The sequence below is a fragment of the Pogonomyrmex barbatus genome, unplaced genomic scaffold (assembly GCF_055798465.1).
Source record: "Pogonomyrmex barbatus isolate J1 unplaced genomic scaffold, ASM5579846v1 scaffold2, whole genome shotgun sequence".
Lineage (NCBI taxonomy): Eukaryota > Metazoa > Arthropoda > Insecta > Hymenoptera > Formicidae > Pogonomyrmex > Pogonomyrmex barbatus.
The window spans coordinates 24215708-24223786 of NW_028297116.1; the positions used below are offsets into that span (position 1 = coordinate 24215708).

Sequence of the window (8079 nt, forward strand, 5' to 3'; positions counted from 1 at the left end):
TATTTCAAATGTTTTTCCGCTTTTCTTCAATTTTCGAAAAATCTCAATCCATCATTTAAAATAAGACATCCTGTACATACATCATAACGTTATTTAAAAAAATACAATAAAAAGATTACTAATCAAGGTATCCGCGTACTATCCAGAATAACTGGCATATCATTGAATACTAATATCAGATTTCCATGATTTTTCACGAAAATCGCGAATTAGTAACTTGTATTTGTTCCAATAGAATAGCAAACTACTCATGATTTTAATAAAAAATAGTAAGGCCTATAATTACTATAATTACTATTCGTTCTAATAGTAAACTATTTATAATTCTAATAGTAATGAATAGTAAATGCTTATAACTATTTATATAATAACTATTCCAATAGTAAACTATTCATGTTTCCAATAGTAATGTTCCATAATACTACACAAAATTTCAATAGTTTTCTGAATAGTTATATTTCTCAATAGTTCTCAATAGTTCCTTTCCATACGGGATATCCATATACGCACATGTCAAAAAGACTTCCGCAACTAATAGATAGTACTACTTACATAGTATCACTAATCCACAGAAATTAAATTGTGTTGTCTAAGGATTTTTGTTATTACCAATATTATCTCCTCTTTTTTTATGGAAATTGTCGTGTAATCATCATTTCCGTATCTTTGAGTATAACCTGAGAATATACGCATGCGATGAAAAAGCATATGTACCGCTACGTAAATCCTGAGAATATACGCGCGCGAAAGAAAATCGAATGATATTGTTAGTGATATTCTAGCGTGGATCTCAGTACATTACAGATAATCACAGTATAATCAGTATGAAAATGAGATGATTCGCGGTATGTTGCGTACTGATACGGAAGTCGTTTAATTTGAATAAACTTAAAATCTTTATAAGATAATAATGGTTTTTTTTCTCAACAAAAACTTCTTGTATTAAAAAAAATATTTTTGAGTTAGACACATATAAAATTTTTTTAATAATAACAAACATTTCATCACGAGTCAAAATATATGAGTCATTATGTTTTTTTATTAAATGAATCTTCAGTAAAATATCTTACATTATTATGTAATAATCTTTTAAATAATGTACAATTCTTTAAATGAAAATTATATTCTTTGATATAATCATATTCTTCATCAGATAAGAATTCTTCAGGTGAAACACATATTTCCTTTTTACCTAATAAAATTACATTCCCGTATGTAATAAAATGTTCTATTTTACTTTGTAAAACATTTTCACAAAACTTGATTGTTGACTTGGTTGATGCTAAGTTATTACACAAAATTGATAAATCATTAAATATCAAGAATTTACGAACTAGTTGCTTTAAAAGTTGACTTGGACTTTGCAATAATTGTAGCAAATGACGATTCTGTCCTTCATATATGAAAGCATTATGAGTCCAAAGAGAATCCCAATTTAAAATACTTTGTGCAATATGGGTTAGAAGATGCACGTTCAATACCATGATGTAACGTCAAAATACTTGTTAAATACACATAATCCAATAATAATTTATGTGTCTCAATGACATTCTCTTTTGTAACAGATCTCTGTAAGAGATTTGTAGCTTTGAATAAGCATAGCAAGATGCCTTAAATATTTTTTCTTTAAAAAATGTTTCAAGCATGGTATACAATAAAATATTAGCTAAGATCTCCATTCAGAAGCTTTCCAAATATTCATCTGTGAGAGAGAAAGAGCGAACAGATCGAGTAATAGAAGATAAGGCACATATGTTAGTCAACTGTTCATCAATAGCAGATATTAAATGCTTAGTAGCTATTTCATCATTCATATTTTTCCAGAATCTTTTATGAGTGGAATTAAAAAGCAACTCCATGTGCAATCGAATAACACCTAAGAGAATACAGTGCATGTAATCTGGGACAAATCCAGCAATCAAAAGAATTTAATTGTAACAATAACTAAACACTGTTGGTCTTTTATGCCGTGTACATATCTCTTTCTTATATTATGTTCGTTCGTTATTATGTTCCGTTTTTCATATGTTTCTTTTATATCTCTAATAGTAGATTCTGTTGTTTCGCTCAGGTGCTTTATATGTGCATGGAGGAAATCTCTATCCTTTTACTGTGTATTTAGTTTTTTGATAGTAAAACGTGCATGCGTAATAAGCATTAATACCAGATATGTTCAACATTTGAAATCGAGCAACAGAATCAACAATTGCACAAAGGAATTACTTTGCTCACTATAGCTTTTCCGTTATGATTCCAATGAAAGCCATGAACAGAGAGTTTATTAGCTTGTTCAACGAAGGCTGTAAAAAAATATTCTGATTGGGATCTTTTGTTCCAACATATAATCCAGCAAGTAAAATATGTTCAGCTCTTTTTTTCAGTGGCAATTTGTTTATTGTTATATAAATAGGCCACATTATTTTACCAGAAGCTATATCTATAGAAATATCATATGTATTAAATGAATGAAAGAATATTTCCATCATCAAAGTGTTTTTTATACTCTACTTCATTATAAATATCATGTAAGACTGTGTCATCATTTCCTGAGTAATTAAATCTATATAATAGAAGAGAATCCACAATACTTTATTATTAAAAAGTTTCTTATATTGAGATTCCAAGTCTACAGACAAAAAATAATTTGAGAAAAAAGTATTGATAATATGCCCACAGTTGCAGTTGATAGTTTCTGGTAAGTCATCCTTATTTCCAAAATATTTTTCATATTCTGGACAATAAATGTGATATTTAAAATCATCACCCGATCGGTCTATGTAATTAAAGTACATATATTTAATTTTTGGAATCCTTTCTTCACCATATATTGCGTTTATCATTTTTAAAATATCTACTTGTGTTCCCCATGACAAATTATACCTTAATTCTAAAACCAGGCACATAAGTATAACATCATTTACAGTTGTCTTTGTACATGAGTACTTGTACATATAGTATATCTTTCATTTCATTTTTCTTTTCAAAAATTTTCTTCATTAATACAAGAAGATCATTGATAAGAAGGTGACTCAATTATGTTAGAAAGTAAAGAAACTTGTAAGTTATTCTTCAAAATTTCTGTTTGATCTTCTTTAGAATTGTTACGTCTCTATTTTAGAATTTGTCGAATCGAGATATTTGAAAAATCTTAAGTACAAATAAATTTAAATAATATTATAACAATAAAGTTGTTTGTCATAAAATATATGAAATTCTCTCTCTCTCTCTCTCTCTCTCTCTCTCTCTCTCTCTCTCTCTTCATGAATGAAAACAAAAGAAAAAATTTATTATTTTTCATACAGAATTCTAAAGTATTATGTATGTTCATTAGAGTGAAGCGATTTTTTTTTACTCGTGTGTGTATTTTTGGAAAAGGCATAAAAAATGACGAATTTTGATGATAAGCGAAAATTTTTAAATAAATATCAATCCCTTAATGTTACAAAAGTAAAAAACTCGTTTTTTCATTAAAAACAGTTGCTATGAATCATAATAAACTGATTGAACTGTTAATTGAAAAATGAAAAAAACAAGTTTTTCGATTTTTTAGCAGTAGATATTATTTAAAAATTTCCGTTTGTTAATAAAATTTAGCACTTTTTATGGCTTTTCTGAAAATATATGTACAACAGGGGATAAAAAAAATCGCTCACCCTAATGAATTTATCTATATTAAATTATTTATCTATATTAAATTATTACCTTATCTATTAAGTTCACTAATTCAGAAACAGAAGTTTCTGAAGAATCGTTTCTGCTTCTGAAGAATGTTTCATTTTTATTTGATAAAATCATATCTATATTATCATCTCTCTGGAAAGAAAAAAGATTTATAAAAATATAAATATTAGATATTCTAATATAGATATTATATATAAAAAAACTATTACGATTAATCGTTTCTAAAATAAAAATTTAAATATAATAACTGTATAATATCTTTATTAACGCAGATTGCTTGTTTTTTTCTTTGTCGATATTTAGTGGAACGAAGAATAGGAATTTCTTTAAAGACATATTGTTTATATTTCATAATTAAAATTAAGCAGCAAATTAAATATATATATATATATATATGTATGTATATATAAACTAAACATAAATAGAACTAGTAAATAGTAATTTAAGAAAGATCAAGAAACACATGTGCACAACATTAACACTAGATAAACAATATGTTATCTGTGATAAAAGATACGCAATAGTAACAAAAAAACATTTGTTGAAGACGATCACAGCAACTTGTCATCGAGCAATTGAATATGATTAGTTCTTATCTGTAAATTGAATCAATCACCTTCAATCGTTCGGTAAGCAGGCGACTGTGCGCATCCCTTCTGTTTACGAACGAATCTTGTCGTTCAGACATTTACGTCGTACATGTTAGTACCTGCTAAGCTGTATTTATAGGTGCATTCCTTTATTCTGAGTACTATCAGTACTACAAATAGCGTTTCGATATAGAGAGTAGTGCATTCCGAAAGTACTGCCTTGAATTCTATGACGTCATTGATTTTGACGTACTTCCTGTTGCGGCTACTGCAACCAGCAAAATAAAGTTAGAGCACAAAGATGGCTGCTTCCATGAAGAAATAATCTTGATTGATGCTGAAAATAAAGCGTATAATATGAAATAATATAATATAATGAAATTATTATGATATTATATAATATTATGAAATTATTTATTATTATTATTTTTTATTATTGTTATTATTAATATTAATATTATTATTATTTTTAAAATTATTATTTATTTTTTATTATTATTAATTATTTTATATATATTATATTTAATATACGAGGGTAGTCTGAAAAGTTTTAAGCCTAACATAGAAACAAGCATTTTTTCGGTCAAATATAGTTTTATTTTTCAACATAATCTCCTTTTAAGTCGATACACTTTTCCCATCAGTACTCTAACCTCTTTAACCCCTCCAAATAGTAGTTGGCGTCTTACTCCGCAAAATAGGCGTTTACGTATGCGATGACCTCCTCGTTCGATGAAAACCTCTGTCTTCCAAGCGAAACTTTAAGCTTAGGAAACAGGAAAAAGTCGCTGGGGACCAGAGCTGGTGAATACGGTGGGTAGTCAACCAATTCGAAATGCAGTTCGTGAATTTGGGCCATGGCGACCGCCGAAGTGTGAGCAGGTGCGTTATCTTGATGGAACAGCACTTTCTTCTACTTCAAATGCGGCCGTTTTTTGCAATTTCTGCTTTCAGCTTATCAAGTAATGATGCGTAACGATACGCTCCCGTTATTGTTTTATCTTTTTCAAGATAGTCGACACAATTCCGTGACTATCCCAAAAAACAGTCGCCATTACCTTCCCAGCTGATGGAACTGTCTTCATCTTTTTCGGAGCAGGTTCACCCTTTGCACTGTTTTGACTGTTCTTTTGTCTCTGGAATGTAGTGATGGATCCAAGTTTCATCTACAGTTATTATATTATGAGTCGACGCAAAAAATCTGACTCGTTTCGCTTGAACTCCAACAGGACCTTGGAAATGTTCATTCAAATTCGTTTTTGGTCCAAAGTGAGTAAGCGCGACACCCAACGCGCGGATAGCTTGCGCATATCCAATTCTTCGGTCAATATATGACAAACGCGTTCTTTCGATATGCCCATAGCCTCTGCTATCTCTCTAATCTTGATTCGACGGTCGTCAGTACTATTTGGTGAACATTTTCGATGTTATTAGCGGTGGTCGCAGTTTTTGGCCGTCCCGAATGCTCGTCATCAGCCAAGCTGGTACGACCATGTTTAAATTCAGCTGCTCATCTTTTTATGGTGGCAAATGATGGGGCAGAGTCCCCGTAAACAGCGTCTCGATTTTAATTTGCGCAGGCGTATTGCCTTTCAATGTAAAAATTTAATCACGGCACGATATAATTTTTTCCATTTTTACAAAAACACTGACATCGACTGATACAAACGACTGTCAAACAACAACTGCGTCCAAAATGACTGAAATTTTCACAAAAGTCTTTCAAAGTATATACTAGTGTAATATTAGAATGGTTTTGACGAGTAACGTCATCTTCATGTTAAGGCTCAAAACTTTTCAGACTACCCTCGTATATAATAAAATTATATTTTTTTAAATATTACATATACTAGTCATTTTCAATTGGAGCTTGAAAACGTACTGCAACTGCGTTCCGTTTTATAATTTTGAAGCAGTTAGAAAGTACGAAACTAAAACGGAACGATAGCCGCAGTACACTTACGTCATAGCATGAGTACTCGGAGTGAATAAAGGAACCTGTACATGCCCTATACACAATGCATGTACACCCTGTACATGCATTGTGTATCAAGTGGCGAGAAGAACCTTTTCATTGTATGAGAAAACGATTCGTGTTTTAATAACAAAGTTTATGTCTTATATTTTATTAAACAATGGAATCTACGGAATTTAACACATTTAAAGAATGGTATGCAATGGTTAAGTATCATAATGACAATATTGAGAATGTTTCTGTACATAAAATAAAAACTTGAGAGGGCAATCAGTTTACTCCTCAAAACTATAAAAATTTTAGCTCCAATCTTCTTTATTCTGTGAAAACAGCTATGATAAGGAAGGAAAAGAACAGAGATACTACGCCTTGGCAGGCTTGCAAGTTTAAGATTTACAAAATCATTTTTAAAACAAATTTATAAGAAATATTATGATGTTTATAAAGGAATGTTCTATTACAAATTTTCTATGACATTTATAAAAGGAGAGTGTTATGCTTGTTTTTACTTGGAAAAAGTAAAATAAACACCATTTCTTTTTAAAGCAAGAAATCTAGTTGCTAGTTAAAATTACATCATGGAAATATATAAAAAGTTGAAATTAAAATTTAAATTGGGAAAACGCGTGATGTTGCAGTTATTCGTAAGACAGCTACACTACATGTATTGATAGTACACAATGTGTATAAGAAATGATATTTATTTTATTTTCCCCGCACAGTAAAAGCAGGTATTTTCGTAACATCTTTATAAATATAACATAATTGTTTTTTATGTTTTCTATATTATAGGAAATCTCAAAGAATTAAATAATAACAAGAAAAGAATTAGTTGGCCTATGTGGCTTCAGATATAAATGAGGAAACCTAATAATACTTCTTAAGATGAAGTAGAAAAGCAGCAAAAGCCATATTCTTCAATTTTAGCATACCGAGAGAAAACAGTAAATATAACTTTAGAACCGTACTCATATTTTTTATACATTCTTCAAAATATATTTTATAATTTTTTTTTACATGTATGTAGATACAAAAGCAATCTAAAAAAAGAGCAGCAGCTGAAGAATATGGAAAATTTTTACATAACCATCTAATTGAAAAAACACTGGATAATTCATCAAATGAAACAAATAATTTATCTGATCAGAGAACCGTATATTTTAGTGGCCATATTAATGAATCTGTAACAACTATGACTTTAACAATATACAAAAGCTAAAAAGTTAATAGAGGAAAGAGTGAAGAAAATAGAAGAAAGAATTGATCAGAGAGATGCAAGAAATAGCAGATAGCAGAAATTTTAAAATACACATCTGAAAATACTAAAATGGAAGAAATATAGTAAGTAAGTCTAAATATTTTTATTAGATCTAAATATTTTAAACAGCGCTTAATATGTTATATACTGATTATATAATGTATCAGATAATTCAAAGATATTAAGTAAATATAATTATTACAATATGTATAGCATCTATTTTGCTTTATTTTCGTTAAAACTTCCTTTCCGTGATGGTTATAATCCAACAAACTTTAAATTGTAATAATTATACTTTAATGTTAATATATTGCTAATAATAAAAATCTGAGTAGAGTAATAAAAAAATGTAGACAAAAAACGATTGCTAAATTTTTTCTCATATTGTTGTGTCATTTTTGAATGACAAATTATCTTTACATATATATATATATATATTAAAGTATAATTATTACTAACTATAATTAATTAAAGTATAACTATTACAATTTAAAGTTTATAGCCTAACTATATATATATATATATATAAAATTGTAACTATGTTACATACTATTAAATATATGTATAATAGCCAG

The 8079-nt window shown here is 28.8% G+C and overlaps 1 pseudogene; it reads right to left on the reverse strand.

Annotated features, from left to right (window-relative positions):
- Positions 1 to 371: 371 nt before the first annotated feature.
- LOC148936805 (uncharacterized) lies at positions 372 to 3129 on the reverse strand (annotated as a pseudogene).
- Between the last annotated feature and the right edge of the window lie 4950 nt (positions 3130 to 8079).